This window comes from Elaeis guineensis, chromosome 11 (genome assembly GCF_000442705.2).
Source record: "Elaeis guineensis isolate ETL-2024a chromosome 11, EG11, whole genome shotgun sequence".
Lineage (NCBI taxonomy): Eukaryota > Viridiplantae > Streptophyta > Magnoliopsida > Arecales > Arecaceae > Elaeis > Elaeis guineensis.
The window spans coordinates 56,753,623-56,775,732 of NC_026003.2; positions in this window are offsets into that span (position 1 = coordinate 56,753,623).

Below are 22,110 nucleotides of genomic sequence, written 5' to 3' on the forward strand. Positions count from 1 at the left end.
AAGCCGAGGTAACTAACAGAACCCTTTTGCAGGGAATTAAGACAAGGCTTGAAAAAGCAAAAGGAACTTGGGCGGACGAGCTTTATCACGTGCTATGGGCATATCGAACTATCCAGAGGTTACCTACAGGGGAGACTCCCTTTGCTTTAGCTTTCGGTACGGAAGCCGTCATCCCGATCGAGCTTAAACTCCCGTCGGCACGAGTCGTGATATTCGATGAACCCCAAAATGCACAAAGTCTCAGAGCCAACCTCGACCTGCTGGAAGAAAGACGGGAGATTGCTCAGGTTCGAATGGCAGCCTACAGACAGAAAGTTGCCCGATATTACAACGCCCGGGTCAAGAGCAAAGCCTTTAAAGCAGGAGATCTAGTGCTTCGACGAGCTGCTGTCTCACAACCTCAGGACCGGGGGAAGCTCGCCCCGAACTGGGAGGGACCTTATGAGGTCAAAGAGGTAGTTCGGCCCGGAACTTATTATCTTAAGGAGCTCGAGGAGCCGACCTCCCGCGACCGTGGAGCTCAGAAAACTTACGGATGTACTACCAGTGACTTCGTTTTAGTCGAAAATCACATCCCCATGTGTTTTTAGACAATTCAAGCAAACTGTGTCAAAAACAAAAGGGCAATCTCATAAAGTCGAAGGCCCGGTTCCTTTTAGACCGGATGGGGGGAGAGGCCCTACAACGTCCATATGTGCCCCCACAGCCCTGTTAGGGATAGGAGGAGAACCTCGTCCTAACTTGAGCAAAGTCGAAGGCCCGGTTCCTTTTAGACCGGATGGGGGGAGAGGCCCTACAACGCCCATATGTGCCCCCACAGCCCTGTTAGGGACAGGAGGAGAACCTCGCCCTAACTTGAGCAAAGTCGAAGGCCCGATTCTTTTAGACCGGATGGGGGGAGAGGCCTTACAATGCCCTGATGTGCCCCCACAGCCATGTCAGGAACAGGAGGAGAACCTCATCCTTACATGAGCGAAGTCGAAGGCCCGGTTCTTTTAGATCGGATGGGGGGAGAGGCCCCACAACGCCCATATGTGCCCCCACAACCCTGTTAGGGACAAGAGGAGAACCTCGCCCTAACTTGAGCAAAGTCGAAGGCCCGATTCTTTTAGATCGGATGGGGGGAGAGGCCTTACAATGCCCTAATGTGCCACCACAGCCATGTCAGGAACAGGAGGAGAACCTCGTCCTGACATGAGCGAAATCGAAGGCCCGATTCTTTTAGACCGGATGGGGGAGAGGCCTTACAGCGCCCTAAAGCACCCCCACAAGCCAGGATGGTAACGAGAGGAGAACCTCACGCCGGCTCGAGCAAAATGGAAGGTCCGGACTCCTGCGGGAGCCGGGTTCCAACGACAAAGAAGACTTCACCCGGACTCCTACGGGAGCTGGGTTCCAACGACAAAGAAGACTTCACCCGGACTCCTACGGGAGCCGGGTTCCAACGATAAAGAAGACTTCACCCGACTCCTACGGGAGTCGGGTTCCAACGACGAAGAAGACTTCACCCGGACTCCTACGGGAGCCGGGTTCCAACGATAAGGAAGACTTCATCCGGACTCCTACGGGAGCCAGGTTCCGACGCCAAGGAAGACTTCACCCGGACTCCTACGGGAGCCGGGCTCCATCGCCGACATCAGCTACAGGACAACCCCGCCCGGACTCCTACAGGAGCCGGGCTCCGCTGACAACAGCAACTGCCGATAGGCCTTGTCCGGACTCCTACGGGACCCAAACTTTGCCTATGACTTTGATTGCAGGAAGACTTCGCCCTGACCCCCACGAGAGCCAGGCAACTCCAACTTCAGGAGGGCTTCTCCGTTCGGACTCCCAAGGGAGCCGAACTTAACTCCGACTTCAGCAGAGAAAAAACCCAAGCAAAAAAGGAAAGCAAACAGTGCCCGAAGGCAACGGAAGCTCGAATCCCTGAATTCAAGCCCTAAAGGGGCCTCGGGCCCGAAGGGCCCCAAGCGAACCTGCAACCGTCGACGGAATGATAATTGGGTATCTTCGAACGACGTAAAAGTCGAAAAGTAGCTCGACAAATGACAACCCCACATGAACAGAAGAGGTCGTCGATGACCTTGGGACAACGTGAAAAAAAAAAAAAAAAAAAAGAAGAGAAGGAAGAAAGAGGAAAGGAAAATGAAGAAGTTCGACAGACAACCATTTAAGACGAAATGCAGACAAGGTAACTAAATCTCTTTTTCATTTAACAAGAGTATACGTTACAGGACCCGGTGGGTCAGGAAAAAAAAAAGAAGAAGAAGATACACGTCATCGCAAGCCTCGCAAACATGGTTCGGGAAGGATGAACCGGAGGCCGCTCCGAGCTGCAAACTCCTCTTCCCATCTCTGTCCTTCTCAATCGCGTTCTCCAGTGCGTGTAACAGCTCTCGCCCCATCTCGCCTCATTCTGTCTCCGAAGTCCCAACCCTAGCGAGAAAAGGGTGGGATAGATCCCCGGGGGCGGTAAGGGCAACGGCGGCAGTAGCGAAGACCTATTTCAAGAAGAACCGGAGTCACCTTGGAAGCGGTAGTGACGCCAGAGATGTGCCTCATCTCCGAATGCTCCACGACAGCCACCACCCAAAATGCTCCGGCAAGGTCGGCATGCGCTACTTCCACCGTCCCCGCAACAAGTTCCACTGCCCCACCGTCGACGCCGACCGCCTCTGGTCCCTCGACCCCGACGGCATCAAGGATCCCACTATAGCTTATGACGGCGGCTCTGCCCTCTTGACCGGTATCACCCCGCCTTGCTACTCTGAAATTCGCGGGCAGAATAACTTCACCGACAGCCCCCGTTATTAAACCCCTGTTGTTGAAGGAATTCTTCCTCGAGCCCCCTTTAAAACGACGGAGATTCTCACCGGCCGCCATTCTCCTCCTCACCTTCCTCCAAGCCCTAGACATCCCCTCAAGAACGGCCTCCGGGGTAGAGGACATGGCGTGGGAACCCTCAGAGAAGAATTGGGGGGGGGGGCTGAAGAAGGCAAGGACTGGTGCGAGGGAAGCAAGGCTCTCAGGCGAAAGAAAGGCGCCAGGATGAAGCCATGAAAGGTCTAGGGGGTTTAAATAGCCGACGGATCCTAGCGCAGTTATGGCGGCGGGTATTCCTGGGCCAACTGGTGCGTGCCGCGTGTCGTGCTTATCCCCTTCATCGCTATCAAGGGTTGACCGTTCACAAATTCTCGTGGCACGGCGCTTGGGATCGTGTTTCGATGGGTGTTCCGAAAAGACTCTTCGGGTCACCTTCACCGAAAAGCAGGCTCTGACGTACACACATTAAATGCCAAAATATCTGGAGGCGGCAGTGCGCAGGATTCGAAGGGGCGACTTTGGCTGTGTCCATCTCTCTGTACTTCCTTCGTTCGAAATTCAAACTCAAAAGTAGGGGACTGGTGTTGGGTATAAAATACCTCCAGCCGAAGTCCTTCACAGAATCAGCGGCTCCACCGACAAGGCCAACCTCAAAAGAGATCTCCGCCCGGGCTCCCACGGGAGCCGGACTTCATCCTCGATGACCAACAACTTCAGCTACAAGATAGCTCCGCCCGGACTCCTACGGGAGCCAGGCCCCGCCGACGACTCCAACGACTACAGACAGACTTCGTCCGGACTCCTATGGGAGCCGGACTCCACCGACAACTTTGACCTCAAGAGGACTCCGCCCGGACTCCTACGGGAGCCAGGCTCCGCTCTCAGTATCAACTGCTGGTAAGCTCCGTCCGGACTCCTACGGGAGCCGAACTCTGCCGACAATTTCGACCTCAAGAGGACTCCGCTCGGACTCCTACGGGAGTCGGGCTCCGCTCTCAGTATCAACTGCTGGTAAGCTCCGTCCGGACTCCTACGGGAGCCGGACTCCGCCGACAACTTCGACCTCAAGAGGACTCCGCCCGGACTCCTACGGGAGCCGGGCTCCGCTCTCGGTATCAACTGCTGGTAAGCTCCGTCCGGACTCCTACGGGAGCCGAACTTCACCTTTAACTTTGATTGCAGAGGACTCCGCCCGGACTCCTATGGGAGCCGGGCTCCGCTCTCAGTATCAACTGTCGGTAAGCTCCGTCCGGACTCCTACGGGAGCCGGACTCCACCCACGCCCCCAACCACAAGGAGGACCCCTCCCGATCTCTACAGAGGCCGGACTCCGACCGCTGCCGAGCTTCAATCAACAGATCTGCACCCCCTGGCAGGTCACAATAACAACCATGATCCTGTTCCACTTCCTGTAGCGGATTCCGTGCGGCTCCATCACCCCCTGCGGCGGACCCATTACTCTCTGACAGGCTGTGTCAACGGCCACGATTTTGCTCCGCTCCCTGCGGCAGGTGCTGCGCGACTCCACTACTCCCTGACAACTAGCGGCAACGGACGCCGCTCCACTACCTGCAACAGGCTCTACGTGGCAGGCCATGACAATAGCCACGGGTCTACTCCACTACCCTTCGCAATAAATTCTCCTGACCATGGGCGGCCCACTACCAGACGGTTACAAATGTCGCCATCAATCCATTGCCTCCTCCGCCTATAAAAGGGGACCCAGATACGTTATTCTCTAAGCTCATTTCTTATCTCAAAACTCTGCTAAATTCTCCGTTCGAGCACTCCATTCTTGTTGAGGCAGAGAGCTGACTTGAGCGTCGGAGGGTCTTGCCGGAGTAACCCCACCTCCGGTTTAGACTTCCCTTGCAGGTCCCGACGGCGACCGCGGCTTCCCCGACTCCAGCTTCTCCGACGCTAGCAGATTTTTGCACCAACACCAACTATCACCAACATACACTTATAAGGACTCAAAGAGGATATACTTTTGTGCAGTCAAACTCTAATAGCCTCACTATGAGCAATCATACCATCACAGGTCAAAGAACCACTCACACAACTACAACATTGAGACGATCACTGACGACTGAGTAGAAATCTATGTGATCTCTCGTATGGTTATGTTCAGTACTAGTTATTATCTAATAACTATTCACACTTACTGTTAGTATCTTTACACTGTAGATAAGAGACTCATCTATCTTGAAAGAAATAATCTGTGCACCGATCTATCCAGATCGATCACCATCCTCATGATGATACTATTATCGAGAGCAATTTAGGAATTAATTATGCATACCTCTAATTCTTAATACCTTGAGAATATGTATCATAAGTATTAATTCCATGGATGATTCAAAGACACATCATACTTGAATGAAAATAAAATTTATCATTTTATTGATAATATTAATATTTTAAGCATAAAATTATGTCCTGAAGTTATTATAATATGTCAGTCATATTGACTTCTAGGACATACATCCAACAATCTTCCACTTAGACTAAAACCAATTGGCTACTAATCTAAGTCTCATCTTCTTAAGGTGGACTTCTATCTTTGGCTAGCTCAATTGCTTGATCAACAGATCTGTCATGTTGTCCATAGAGTCTACTCTTCATATCTCAATATATTTTTTTTTCGAGATAGTCGGGTATGATGTGAAATCGCTACTCAATGTGCTTAGATTTTGATAAGTCCTCAGCTCTTTAGCAAGTGCTATGGCTCATTATTATCGTAATATAGTGGTATGGCATCCAATGTCATTATCCTAAGCTCCATGATAAACTTTTTGAATCAGAAGCCTTTCGTTGCAGTATTTAGAGTGACAACATATTCAACTTCTGTGGTCGAATCTACCATATGGGTTGCTTAAAACTTTTTCAATTGACTGCATCACCATTGTATATAAACAAATATTCGAACGTATACTTTCTATCACCAAGATCAGACATGAAGTCTGAATTAGTTTAACCCTCGACTCGCAACTCAAAATCTCCTCTGGAAACTAAGAACAAATTTTTAGTTCTTCTTAAGTACTTAAGGATATTCTTTATAGCTATCCAGTACTCTTCACTTGGATTCGACTGATACCTACTCGTGACATTTACAGCAAGAATAATATTAGGTCGAGTATATAAGATGGCATACATGAGGCTCCCTATGATTGAGGCATAAGGAGTCCTACTCATGTGCTGAACTTCCTCAGATGTGGTCGGATACATCATCTTGGAAAGATGAATATCATGCCTAAGAGGTAGAAATCCTCTTTTAGAGTTTTTCTATTAGATGTATGTCTTAGAAATCAATATGGCTGACACATTGTAATAAATTTAGAATACAATTTTATACTTAATACATTGATTTAATCAATAAAAAGATAAATTTATTTTTATTCAAGTATGATGTATCCTTGAATCATCTATGGAATTAGTTTTCATTACGTATTTTCAAAGTATTGAGAATTAGAGACATGTATTTAATTCTTAAATGATCTCGATCATAGGATCATTATGAGGATAGTGATCGATCCAGATAGACTGACACACAGATCACTTTCTTCGGGATAGATAAGTCTCTGATCTACAGTGTAGAGATATTGGATGATGAGTGTGAGTAGTTGTTAGAGAACAACTAGTACTGAGTGTGACCATATGAGAGATCACTTGAATTTCTACTTGATCATCAGTGATCATCTCGATGCTGTAGTTGTGTGACTGGTCCTTCGATCTGAGATGACACTACTGCTTGCAGTGAGGCTACTGGAGTTTGATTGATGTATAAACATGGATCTTAATGAGCCCTTGTAGTGGATATTGGTGACAGTTGGTCCACCATAGGAGTAGGATATGCATCAAGATAAAATCTATCAACCTTGGTAGAAAGCAGTAGTCCTATGAGATTTGAGAAGCTATGTCCAAGAATTTATGGCCACAGTAGTGTGATTGATGAAAAAGAGTTTTCATAGAAGTCACAGCTAAACTTGAGCTAATCAAATCTATCATATGATTGATGTTGAGATTTGATGATTTATCTATGACCTGCCATTAAGTCGGGACTCACGATAGAGGGACTGAATCACACGTTAACTACACCTAGAGGTTTATTTTAGTTCTATTGGGTTGTCACTACATACTACTAGGTGTCACTGGTGGATTGTGAGAGCTCACTAGGACTATTTTGGATCGACAATTCTTGATGAATTAGAATGGAATTATTCCAATCCATTGAAAAGAGTTTCAATAATACTTTGATAGAGATCATTGTATATTTCACTATCAGATAGAATTAAACTTATGGGATCACACAACAAAGAGATTAGGTCTGAAATTAGTAATTGAGCTTATAAAGTGTCAATTGGATTTAGAGAAACCCAATTCGGTTCAAGGTAACTTGCTAGCACATGGTTGGACCTAGTTCCTCTTTTCGTTTGGATTTGTTATTTGATAAGATAATTCAAACTTAATTACTTACTAATAACCTACATGGATTAGATTCATGAGACTCCAATTATTAGATATCTAAGATTATGGATCATATGAATTAAGGGTGCAAGTCCCTAATTAATTTCTTTGATAGTTTATCTTAGGTGCCACCTTGATTTGATCAAATTGAGCATGCTCTATGATTAAAGGGCCTCTTGTTCTTATATGGAACATCCATTGGGTATGTTTTGGGGTGTGAAATAATGGGTGCAAGGGCTCCAATTGTTGGTACCTAAAGGGTCTCCTAAAGTAAGTTGGATAACTTAAGTTATTAGGAAACCCAATACAAGTAAGACTTGTATTATAAGATTGAATAGGATTCAATCCTCATGCCTATTTAAAGAGACCTCTTCTAAGGTCCCTAAAGTATCCAACTAGCACCCCATATGCCACAAAAGAGACCCCAATGCCCTCTCCTCCTCTCCCTTTCTCTTCTCGCCGTGGGCATCCCACACGCCCCATCCTTTGGGATGTCCCAAGCTCTTCCACGCCCAAGACTTTGGGTGTTTTTTTCCTTACTGGTTTTCAACATTTGGAAGTAGCTCATAGCAAGGAAGAAATATTTGAGAAGAGGAGAAGAAGAAGATCAAGAAAAGAGATCAAGTGTTGATCATGATCTAGGCTTCGTTCAGATTCATCAGGCTGAATATTTTTAGAGAAAAAAATTTAAATTCTAGAGGACTGTTTCAGGCTGATCTCAAGTAGATACCCATAGAAGTTAGACACTTATACAGCTAGAAGGAAACTTCTTTTCTTTCAGATTCAGATTCGAAGAAAAAAATTATGAAATAGGTATGCGATTTGATCACAATCTGAATTTCAACATATGTCAATTTCAGCACATAAACTAGATCCTTGTGGTTTTATATTTTTATGCATGTATGATTCAGATTAAAAATATGTCAATCTTATATTCGACTGTAGTATTTAGAAAATAATATTTTGAAACACACATGCATGCCTCGAACCTTGAATTCCAATAGTGGTATCAGAGCCATAGGTTTCATATTACTGAAATTGTCATACATATTTTGAAAAAAAATTTAAATCTAATTTTTTCTTGATACATTAGATGTATAGATAAATTTTAAAATTTAAAATTTAATTTTATATTTAATTTTAGAACTTATATTTGATATGTGAAAATATGCATAGATCTGAATTTTGATCTAGAAAGAGTTCTAGTTCATGTTTACATGATACATAGATGCATGCATGAAACCTGAAATTTTATAGGATCTGAATTTTGATTCATATATGTGATATATAATTATATATTTAAATTATAATTTTTTTTTGATATAATCCATGATTAGTATATGAGATATATGATATCATGTTGTAGATCTGAATTTTATTTAGATCTAAATTTTACATGCATATATATGATATATGTTTATATGTTAAATCTAAAATTATTTTCATGATTTAAAATATACTTTCATGCAAAGAATTTAAATCTAAAATTTAATTTTAGAATCTAAAATTTATGTTTGTGCATGAGAGTTTTGGTTATGGAAAAACATAAATTAGATCATGTAATAGGATTGCATCTAAGGTTTTTGATTTGAGTCATATGGGTCTAATTTGATTAAGTAATTAATCAAACCAAGTCAAGTGTTGATTAGAATCAGATCAATTAAGTTAAATGATCATACAATTATTGTTGACCAAATTGATTGAGTCCCATATGTAGAATCGATTAATCTAAGGACCTAATTTGGCTCTATGATTTAAGCTTGATTTGCTAGAGCTAACCTATTTGGACCAATTGACCTATTGGTGTCTAAGGCAAGTTAATGAGATGTAGTTATTTAATTGATTCTGTTCGCTTATCTAGTCAATTTATTTATGTCTAAGAAAAGCAACGGGGGGACCCCTATCGATCTAGACTTACCTGACCAATTTGGAAGATTAGGTCTTAAATTGGGTTGCTTAGCGATTTGGTTTAGCCCTGCCAATTAGATCAGTCATATGATGACTAATTAGATGAGACCTAAATCTAAACATCCCCATAAATATTAAGTCCATAGGTCTTCCACCGTTATAGATGTGTGGGTGTGCTATCGACATTGATTGTTCTCGACTGGTCACAGTGGTTTAGTTACATCAGGAACACGCAACCACTCTATTAGCAAAGAGTTGCTCTATGGTAAGGATGGGGTTGGGCCTAATAACTTTTAGGTGAGAGATCCAATGATGGCCTTGCACCTACTTGTGAGTGGTGGGTCAGGCTTCACTAAGAAGTGTGGGCAATAACTGTTAGGTGAGCCCACATGACTTAGAGACCACAGTGCTGCAACATATTTAGAGAAGTATCTGAGCAAAGAGTTGCCTACACATCGGTGTACATATTACCAATAACTGTTAGGTGAGGTGCATATCATCGGTGGGACCGCAGCACCCACTAAAATTTTTTTATCGCATTAGGGTTTCTGTTTCCTTACCGAGGAGTGGAGAGATCTGATAAATTAGTGAGAGTCATTATTTATATTCTAAAATTTCTAGAAGCAAATATAATCATTAAGTATAAAACTTTAACTTGAATCTCTACTCTTGCAGTTAAATAATGTCAGCCTCAAACCCTCTAGCCTGCATCCTTGAAACCAATCGTTTGACCGATACCAATTACAAAGACTAGCTCAGAAATCTCAGGATTGTTCTGACTTTTGAAAAATTAGGTCATGTACTCGATCAAAAATCCATAGTGTTACCAAACCATCCTACTACTGAGCAAAAGATTGCTTTTAAGAAGTGGATGGATAAAGAGAGACAGATTAAGTGTTATATGTTGGCATCTATGTCAAACGAGTTGCAAAGCCAGCATGAGCATATGCCTATTGCCAGAGCAATGATCACTCACCGGCAAGAGTTGTTTGGTGAGCAGAGCCACACTACATGCTTCGAGGTATCCAAAAAACTCTTCAATCTGAAGATGCATGAAGGATAGTCTATCCATAAGCACTTTATGATAGTGATCAAAGATATTGAGAAGTTTGAAAAGCTTAGGCTTGAAATATAAAAAGAATTGCAGATGGATCTGATCCTTCAATCCCTTATAAGTTCATATAGTCAATTTATTATAAATTTTTATATGAACAAGCTCGATTGCACTATACCCAAACTAGTTAACATGTTGGTCACTATGGAGGGAACCTTGAAGAGTTCAAGGGGCACTATTCTCACTATAGAGTGGACTTCTTCCAAGAGAAAGTCTATTGGGAAGAAGAAGGCAAAATCTGTTAAGAAGCAGAAAAAGGAGAATAGGCCAAAGAAGAAAGTTTCTAGCAAGGCTAAAGCAAAGAAAAAATATTTCCACTGTCATGATGAAGGCCACTGAATGAGAAACTATCCAAAATACCTGAAGAGCCTAAAGATAAAAAAAGATGATAAATCTTCTAAAGGTATGCTCGTAATTGAATATAATCTTATGGTTTCTTCTACTTCTAGTTGGGTATTAGACTCTAGCTCGAGTGCTCATATATGTACCTCAATGCACAGTCTGATAGAAAGTAGGAGGTTGAGGGAAGATGACATGATCTTTCAACTCGACAGTGGAGCAAAGGTTGCTGCAGAGGCTGTTGGTACTCATCCTCTTTGATTATCGTCTGGTGTTAGATTAGATTTAAAGGACTGTTATTATGTTTTGTAGCTAGTCAGAATTTGATTTTTGTGTCTATGCTAGCACAGGAAGGTTTTGAAATTAGTTTCAATAAAGACTTTTGTTCTATTTATTTACGAAATAAATTGGTTGCACGATGTATTTTAATTGACAGTCTTTATCACTTGCATATTGATGCGAATATGAACCTAAACGAGCAAATAGTGAGTGTCGTGGGCCAAAAAAGATCTAAAGATAAAATTAACCAGAAGTACTTATGGCACTATAGACTAGGCTATATTGGAGAGGATAGGATAAACAGACTGGAAAAGGATGAGATCCTTGGCTCTCTTAACCTATTGGAGCATGATCCTGGCTCTTCCCACGGACCTTGGGTGTAGCAGAACCAGCAACGAACAGATCTGGAGACTTCTGGACACGATCCAAGGCCCTTGACAAAATCAGCCTGGTTGCTGTCTTCTTCGTCAGCCTTTCGTTCCAGATGAAGAATGCCTCTGAAATCACCTCTAAAAAATTCAAGATCTAGTACCCAACTAGATCAGACCTGGACCGAGGTCTTCTAATTCATAGATCTCAAATTAGGATGTTCTAAATAGAGAAAAAAGTAGATGGAGACAGACCTTGCAGATCTGTCTTGCTGCAGCCTTTCTTGTAGATCTGTTGATGGAGATCTCACCCGCACCTCAAACGACCTCAGATCAACTCCAGATCTGAGAGGAACTTGTACCAACCTCTTCTCAGGAGATTTTAGCTCCTAGACCTGATGCTTGGGTGGCTGCAAGAGAGGGAGAAGAGAGAGAGGCAGCAGCTACAAGGGGGAAGGGGCTAGCGCCTCCCTTCTTTTCTTTCCTTATCTGGACCTGACGGCAAGAAACCCTAGGGTTTCTTGCTCCTGGGGCATGGAGAATGGCTGGAGAGAGAGGGAGAAGAGAGAGAGACTTGGGAGAAAGAGTTGTTTATTACTTGGCTTAATCAAACCTATACAAGTACATGTATATATAAACACCGGGTCAAGTGACCCAAATCCAAAACTCCCTTGACCAACTCTATGGGAGATTAGGTTATCCCAAGCCCATGTACACCCATGACTTAACCTAATCTCACCTATCCTGGACCCAGACTTGGCCCATAAAGAGTTGGTCCCTTGAGGCCCACATAACCTAGACCTCAAGAACCCAAAAGGCCCATAACCTTTCAACCTAGGGCCTAACTAGCCCTAGAGCCTCCATGAAGCCCTCATGAATGATGGACCTTGGCCATAGCCTTGGTCTCCTGGGCCTTGGGCACACCACCTGGATCATAACAATCTCCACCTTGGTGTCCCAAGGCCTCAACCAGCTCCACTCTGTCTTTGCGACTGTAGACCCATTTGCAGCCAATGGGCCTCTTCCCTTGGGGCAACTGCACCAATCGCCACGTCTGGTTCTGGTGGAGAGACTGCATCTCCTCGGATATCGTCTGGACCCACCGCTCTCTATCCTGGTTCTCAATAGCCTCCTGATACGTATATGGGTCTCCATTCGCTGTCACCAGGACATATGACAGCGTCTCCTCGAAGCCATATCGGTCCGGTTACCTGATGGTCCTCTTGGGCTTGTGTAGGGCAACACCGATATCAGTCCTCGGTCCAGCACGCTCTTGCTGGACCTCTCCACCTCGATCATCCATCCGAGTCCTCTCCACCTGTGGAGACACCTTAGGTAGGTTCTCCACCTGAATGTCATGTCCTCTCGTAGTACCTGCAAGAGGCAAAATCAAAGAGGTAAGCTGTCCAGCAGCGTCCTGCTGGACCTCCTCCTGCTGCTCCTCCATGCCTGCTCGCCTTTGTAGGACTGACTCCTCATCAAAAATTACATCCCAACTAATGATGACCTTCTTTTTCAAGGGATCCCACAACCTGTATCCCTTGACTCCTCGCAGATAGCCTAGAAACACTGTCTTGCGTGATCTGACGTCTAGCTTGCTCCGCTCACCAGCTCCAATGTACACATAGGCCGTGCACCCAAATATCCGTAGATGGCCCAGCCCAACTGTCCTCCCAGACCACACCTCCTCTGGAAGCCTGCCATCCAACCTGGTGTGAGGTGACCGATTGACCAAGTAACCCGCTGCGTCAACTGTGTCAACCCAGAACTCCTTTGGAAGCCCTGCCTGCAGCCTCATGCATCGTGCCTTTTCCAAAAGTGTTCTGTTCATCCTCTCGGCCACCCCATTCTGTTGTGGAGTCCCCTTAATTGAGAAGTGTCTCCTGATCCCACACTCCTCACAGTAGTCCTGGAACTCTCTGTTGGTGTACTCTCCGCCATTGTCTGACCTCAGACACTTCATGCTCCTTCCCTGCTTCTTCTCCACCTCAGCTCTCCAAATCTTGAACTTCGTGAAGACCTCTGACTTCTCTCTCATGAAGTAAATCTAGAGTTTCCTTGAGAAATCATCAATCAGGGTCATGAAGTATCTGACCCCATTCCTAGCTGAAACTGGGGCTGGTCCCCACACATCCGTGTGTACTAACTCTAGAGGAGCTGCACTGCGGGTTGTACTGATGTTGAACTGAACTCTCCACCGCTTTCCCATCTGGCAAGGCTCACAGATCTCCTCTGTAGCACCATCCTCCAGATTAGAGATGAGTCCTCTCCTGCTCAACTCCCTCAGCCCCCTGTCACCCATGTGGCCTAGGTGGTAGTGCCACATCCTGTAGGCCCCCTGCTGGTCCTGTGCTGCAGCTACTGTATCAGACTCTCTGGTCACCACAGATCCCTCCATGCAATAGAGGTTATTGTCCAACCTCCTGCCTCTCATCACTACCATAGCTCCATTGGAGATGTTCAGTACTCCACTTCTAGCCCTACTGCTGAAGCTGTATCCACTGCGCTCCAAGTAGCCTAGTGACACCAGATTCTTTTCCAGCTTCGGGATGTGCTTTACATTTGTCAATGTCCTCACAATCCCATCAAACATCCTCACCCTGACTATCCCTATCCCAGCCACCTCGCAAGGATGATTGTCGTCTAGAGTCACTGATCCCTCATCTGTCTTGGTGTATGTCGCAAACCAAGACCTGTGTGGTGTGTAGTGATGTGAGCATGCAGAGTCTAGTGTCCACTCCTCTGTGTAATGCCTTTGACCATCTGATACCATAAGTAGATCATCCTCCACCTGCTGCCCAGCAACTGCACTCACTGATTTTGAGCCACTTCTTTCTCCCTTCTTGCTCTTCCATAGTGGACATTCTCGCTTGAAGTGCCCGAACTCGTTGCACTTGAAGCATTTCACCTCTTTCTTTCCCTTTCGGGACTTGGACCGCCCCCTGGACTTGCTTCTGCCTCTGCCTCTACCTGTCCTCTCCCCTACTGCCAAACCCTCCTGGGGAGCCCGATCTCTGGTAAATTTTTTCCTCTACTCATTAGACCTCAGCACCGAGACCATATCCTCATATTTCAGAGTCTCCTTGCCGTAGAGCAGTGTAGTCACCAAAGAGTCATATGATCCTGGTAGCGAACACAAAAGCAACAGGGACTTGTCCTCCTCATCCAGCTTCACCCCAATATTCATCAACTCCATGCACAACTGGTCGAACCTCTGAATGTGGCCAATCACATCAGATCCCTCCTGCATCTGAAGACTGTACAACCTCTTCTTCAGCATCAGCTTGTTGCACATATTCTTCCCCATATACATGGTGTGCAACTTCGACCAAAGGCCCTTCGGGGTCTTTTCTTCCAGCACCGAATACAATACCACATCCACCAAACATCCTCTGATCACTAAGCATGCTTTCTTCTCCAACGATGCCCACTGTCTATCTGTCATTCCCTCAGGCTTCTTATCCAAAGCCTAATCCAGATCTGCTTGCACCAGAAGATCCTCTACCTGAATTTTCCATGTGAAAAAATTTCCCTTGCCATCAAACTTTTCGAAATTGACCTTCATATTGCTGCCCATGACTGGATCCAAGCCAAACAAGCAATATAAAATCAAGAAGTGTAGAATATACCTTGATGGTACCTTACTGAAAATTTTCAGCACTTGAGATCTTCAACTTCTCATGCTTGGAACCACTTTCTCCCCACTGTGGCTCTGATACCAACTATTGGAGCATGATCCTGGCTCCTCCCACAGACCTTGGATGTAGTGGAACCAGCAATGAACAGATCTGAAGATTTCTGAACACAATCCAAGGCCCTTGACGAAATCAGCCTGGTTGCTATCTTCTTCGTCAGCCTTTCGTTCCAGATGAAGAACGCCTCTGAAATCACCTCTAAAAAATCCAAGATCTAGTACCCAACTAGACCAAACCTGGACTGAGGTCTTTCAATTTGTAGATCTCAAATCAGGGTATTCTAGATAGGGAAGAAGGTAGATGGAGACAGACCTTGCAGATCTATCATGCTGTAGTCTTTCTTGTAGATCTGTTGATGGAGATCTCACCCATACCTCAAACGACCTCAGATCAACTCCAGATCTGAGAGAGACTTGTACCAACCTCTTCTCAGGAGATTCCAGATCCTAGACCTGATACTTGGGTGGCTGCAAGAGAGGGAGAAGAGAGAGAGGCGGCGGCTGCAAGGGGGAAGGGGCTAGCGCCTCCCTTCTTTTCTTTCCTTATCTAGACTTGGTGGCAAGAAACCCTAGGGTTTCTTGCTCCTGGAGTGTGGAGAATGGCTGGAGAGAGAGGGAGAAGAGAGAGAGAGACTTGGGAGAAAGAGTTGTCTATTACTTGGCTTAATCAAACCTATACAAGTACATGTATATATAAACACCGGGTCAAGTGATCCAAACCCAAAACTTTCTTGACCAACTCTATGGGAGATTAGGTTAATCCAAGTCCATGTACACCCATGACTTGACTTAATCTCACCTATCCTAGACCCAGACCTGGCCCATAAAGAGTTGGTCCCTTGAGGCCCACATAACCTAGACCTCAAGAACCCGAAAGGCCTACAGCCTTTCAACCTAGGGCCCAACTAGCCCTAGAGCCTCCATGAAGCCCTCATGAATGATGGACCTTGGCTTTAGCCTTGATCTCTTGGACCTTGGGCACACCACCTGGATCATAACATAACCCAGAGTCATATCCAACTTGTGATTCTTGCCTTCAAAGAAAAATAGCCAAGTTACCCTTTGTAGGACATGGAGAGAGGGCCACTGTGTTACTTGCCCTGGTACACACCGATGTGTGTGGGCCATTTGATGTGCAGGTTAGGGATGGTTATACCTATTTTGTTACTTTTACCGATGATCTGTCTAGGTACGGGTATATGTATCTCATGAAACATAAGTCTGAGGCCTTTGAAAGGTTGAAAAAATTCAGACATGAAGTAGAAAAGAAAACAAAAAAACCCATTAAGGTTCTTCAATTTGATCGAGGAGGTGAATATCTTAGTCGAGAATTTTTGAGATATCTTAAGGATAATGGCATAGTCTCTCAATGGATGCCTCCTGAAATATCTCAGCTCAATGAGATATCCGAAAGGAGGAACATGACCTTATTGGATATGGTCAGGTCCATGATGAGCTTCACTGTCTACCCTTATATCTTTGGAGATATATCTTGTTAACCATAATTCACCTGTTGAATAGAATTCTATCAAATTTCATTCCTACCACACCATATGAGATATGATTCAGTAAGAAGCCAAGTCTAGATTATTTTAAGACTTGAAGATGTCCGACCTATGTGAAGAGATAGATGGTAGATAAATTAGAGGATATATCTATTATAGCTCACTTTATAGCATATCCTAAAGAATCCATATGATACTATTACTTTACACAAGACCACAATATGATTGTGAGTCGAAATGCCATATTCCTAGAAAAATAGTTTATCCAAGATGGTGGCAGTGGAAGGTTAGTTGAGCTCGAAGAGAAGGTCTCCAAAGAGCCAAGAACTATAAGGAATTCATTATCTATGAGTCAGTAGTAGATATTCCTCTACCACCTCATAGATCTAGCAAGATCTCCTAACCTTCTGAAAGATATATGGGTATGCTTATAAAAAAAGTAAAGAAAATATTCCTTATGGGAGATAAGGGTCATGGTGATGATCTTAATACCTTTGATAAGGTGATATCTGACATCAATTTCGAGAAATAGTTAGATGCTATGAAGTCAAAAATTGACTCGATGCACTTGAACCAAGTCTGGACCTTAGTGGATCCACTTAAGGATATTATACCCATTGGATGTAAATAGATCTACAAAAAGAAGATAGGTACCGATGGTAAGATAGAGACATATAAAGCTATGCTTATGGCTAAAGATTATAGTCAGTGTGAGGGTATTAACTATCAAAAAAATTTTTTGTCCATAGCCATATTGAAATCCATCCACACTCTGCTTGCTGTTGCAGCTTACTATGATTATTAAATCTGATAGATGAATGTAAAAATTACTTTTCTAAATGGATATCATGCGGAATATATCTATATAGAGCAGTCTATGGGTTTCACATCTGGTGATGGTGATCACAGAATTTGCAAGCTGCAAAGGTCTATATATGGATTAAAGCAAGTTTTTCAGAGTTGGAACCATTATTTTGATGAGGCAATCAAATCATTTGATTTTATCAAAAATGAAGAGGAACCATGTGTATATAAAAGGGTCAGTGAGAGTGTGATAATATTTTTCGTATTGTACGTGGATGATATTCTTCTCATTGAAAATGATATTCCCATGCCGACCATGGTCAAAAGATGGTTGTCCAAGAAATTCTCCATGAAAGACCTAGAAGAAGCATCCTATATTCTCGAAATAAAGATCTATAGGGATAGACCTAAATGGATGCTAGGCCTATCACAAAAGCTGTATATAGAGAAAGTGCTGAAGAGGTTCAACATGAAAAACTTCAAAAGAGGACTTTTACCTCTTAACCATGGTATTAGTCTCTTCACAATGATGTGTCCGACCACATTTGAGGAGGTGCAGTGCATGAGTAGGATTCCTTATGCCTCTTATGTTATGCTATGTACTCGACCTGATATTACCCATGCTGTGAGTATCACGAGCAGGTATCAGTCGAATCTAGATGAGGAGCACTGGATAGCTGTGAAGAATATCTTTAAGTACTTAAGAAGGACTAAAAATATGTTCTTAGTCTTTGGAGGAGATTCTGAGTTGCGAGTCGAGGAGTATACTGATTCAAACTTCATGTTTGATCCTGATGATAGAAAGTCTACATTAGGATACGTGTTCGTTTGTAATGGTGGCATAGTTAGCTGGAAGAATTTCAAGCAACCCATCATAGCATGTTCGACCATAAAAGCTGAGTATGTCACTGTTTCGGATACTGCTAAGGAAGGCTTCTGGTTCAAGAAGTTCATCGTGGAACTTGGGGTTATGACATTGGATGTCATACTGCTGTACTGCGACAACAATGAGCCATAGCACTAGCTAAGGAGCTGAGGTCTCATCAAAAATTGAAGCACATCGAGCGGTGGTATCACATCATATGCGACTACCTCAAAAAAAAATATGTCAAGGTGTGAAGAGTATACTCCATTGACAACATGGTAGACCCGTTGACTAAGCAGTTAAGCCAATTAAAAATAGAAGTCCACCTTGAGAAGATGGGGCTTAGATTTGTGGCCAATTGGCTTTAGTCCAAATGGGAGATTGTTAAATGTATGTCCTAGAAGTCAATATGGCTGACATATTGTAATAAATTTAGGATATAATTTTGTATTTAGTATAATGATTTTATCAATAAAAGAGCAAATTTAATTTTTATTCAAGTGTGATGTATTTTTGAATCATCCATGGAATTAGTTTTCGATACATATTCTCAAAGTGTTGAGAATTAAAGATATGTATTTAATTTCTAAATATTTTCGATCATAGGATCATCATGAGGATGGTGATCGATTCGGATAGACTGATGCACATATCATTTTCTTTGGGATAGATGAGTCTCTGGCCTATAGTGTAGACACACTGGACGATGAGTGCAGGTAGTTGTTAGAAAACAACTAATATCGAGCGTGACTATATGAGAGATCACTTGGATTTTTACTCGATTGTCAGTGATCATCTCAATGCTGTAGTTGTGTGACTGGTCCTTCAACCTAAGATGCCACTGCTGCTTGCAGTGAGGCTATTAGAGTTTGATTGATGCATAAACATGAGTCTCAATGAGCCCTTGTAGTGGATATTGATGACAGTTGGTCCACTGTGAGAGAGGGTGTGCATCAAGATGGGATCTATCAATCTTGATAGAAAGGAGTAGTCCTATGGGATTTGAAAAGCTAAGTCCGAGAATCTATAGCCACAGTAGTGTGATTGATAGAAAAGAATTTTCATAGAAGTCACAACTGGGCTTGAGCTAATTGAATCTATCATATGACTGATATTGAAATTTGATGATTTATTCATGATCTACCATCAAGTCGGGACTCATGATAGAGGGACTGAATCCCACGTTAACTATACCTAAAGGTTCATTTCAGTTTTACTAGGTTGCCATCACATATTGCTAGGTGTCACTGGTGGATTGTAAGAGCTTACTAGGGTTGTTCTGGATCGACAATCCTTGATGAGTTAAAACAAAATTATTTCAATCCATTGAAAAAAAAATTAATGATACTCTGATAGAGATCATTATATATCTCACTACCAAATAGAATTGAACCTATGGGGTCACACAATAAAAGAATTAGGCATGAAATTAGTAATTGAGCTTATGAAGTATTAATTAGGTTTAGAAAAATCTGATTGGGTTCAAGGTAACCTTACTAGCACATGGTTGACCCAATTCCTCTTTCTGTTTGAATTTCTTATTTGATAAGATAATTCAAACTTAATTACTTACTAATAACCTACATAGATTAGATTTATGAGATACCAATTATTGGGTGTCTAAGGTTATAGATCATATGAATTAAGGGTGTAAGTCCCTAATTAATTTTTTTGATAGTTTATCTTAGGCGGTACCTTGATTTGATCAAGTTGAGCATGTCCTATGATTAGAGGGCCTCTTGTTTTTATATGGGGCATCTTTTGGGTGTGTTTTGGGGTATGAAATAATGAGTGCAAGGGCTCCAATTGTGGGCACCTAAAGGGTCTCCTAAAGTAAGTTGGATAACTTAAGTTATTAGGAAATTCCATGCAAGTAGGACTTATATTATGAGATTGAAAAGAATTCAATCCTCATACCTATTTAAAGGGTTCTCTCCTAAGGTCCCTAGAGTATCCAACCAGCACCCCACATGCTACAAAGGAGACTCCCATGCCCTCTCTTTCTCTCCCTTTCTCTTCTCCCCTTGGGCATCCCACATGCCTCATTCTTTGAAACGTCCCAAGCTCTTCCATGCCCAAGGCTTTGGGTGTTTTCTTCCTTGCTAGTTTCCAGCATCTGGTAGCAGCTCATAGTAAGGGAGAAATACTAGAGAAGAGGAGAAGAAGAAGATCAAAAAATGAGATCAAGTGTTGATCGTGATCCAGACTTCATTCAGATTCAGCAGGCTAAATTTTTTTAGAAAAGAAAATTCAAATTCTAGAAGACTATTCCAGGCTGATCCTAAGTGGATACCAATAGAGGTCGGATACTTAGGTGGCTAGAAAAAAATTTCTTCTCTTTCAGAGCCAAATTCGAAGAAAGGGATTATGAAATAGGTATGCAATTTGATCACAATCTGAATTTCAGCATATGTCAATTTCAGCACATGACTAGATCCTTAGGTTTTATATTTTTATGCATGCATGATTCAAATTAAAAATATTTTAATCTTATATTCTATTATGGTATTTAAAAAACTAAAGTTTTAAAACACACATGCATGCCCCGAACCTCGAATTCCAACAGACGTAAGGAGTCTTACTCATACGCTGAACTTCCTCAGATATGGTTGGATACATCATCTTGGAAAGACAAATATCATCCCTAAGAGGTAGAAGTCCACTTTTATAATTTTTCATGCTGAGCCTCTTAAGCACTTTTTTATGTATAGATTTTGTGATAGGCCTAGTATCCTTTTAGATTTATCTCTATAGACCTTAATTTCAAGAATATGGGATGCCTTCCCTAGGTCTTTCATAGAAAATTCTTTGGACAACCATCTTTTGATCGAGGTCAGCATGGGAATATCATTCCCAATAAGAAAAGTATCATCTACGTATAATATGAGGAATGTTATTGTACTTTCATTGACCCTTTTGTATACGTAGGGTTCCTCCTCATTTTTGATGAAATCAAATGATTTGATCACATTATCAAAGCAAAGATCCCAAGTCCGAGAAGCTTGCTTTAATCCGTATGTAAATTTTTGTTACTTGTAGACTTGGTGATCGCTATCACTGGATGTGAAACTCAAAGGTTGCTCTATATAGATATGTTCCTTAAGATATCCATTTAGAAAAGTAGTTTTCACATCCATCTAGTAGATTTCATAATCATAACAAGTCACAATAGCAAGCAAAGTGCGGATGGATTTCAGTATGGCTACAGATAAGAATATTTCTGATAGTCAATACCTTCGTGCTGACTATAATTTTTGGCCATAAGTCTAGCTTTATAGGTCTCTACCTTTCTATCTGCACCTATTTTTCTTTTATAGATCATTTACACCCAATGGGCACTATACTCTCGGGTGGATCCACTAAGGTCCATACTTGGTTCGAGTGCATCAAGTCAATTTCTTGACTTCATAGCATCTAACTATTTCTCAAAATTGATATCAGACATTGCCTCATCAAAGATATTCAGATCATCTCCATGATCCTTATCTCCCATAAGGAACATTTCTTCTACATCCTCTGTAAGCATACTCATGTACCTTTCAGGAGGATGGAAGATTCTACTAGATCTATGAGGTGGTGGAGGAATATTTACTACTGGCTCATGAATAATGGGTTCCTAAAAATCTATAGCTCATTACTCTTCAAAGATCTTCTCTTCAAGTTCAATTAACCTCCCACTACCATTATCCTAGATAAACTATTTTTCTAAGAATATGGCAAACGACTTGTAATTACATCATGATCATATGGAAAATAGAAGTAATATCCCATTGATTCTTTCAGATACCCTATAAAATAAGCTATGACAGATCTATCCTCTAATTTATTAGCCATCTATCTTTTTACATAGGCTGGACATCCTCAAGCCTTTAGATAACTTAGACTCGGGTTCTTACCATGCCATATGTCATATGGTGTGGAAGAAATAGATTTTGAAAGAATCA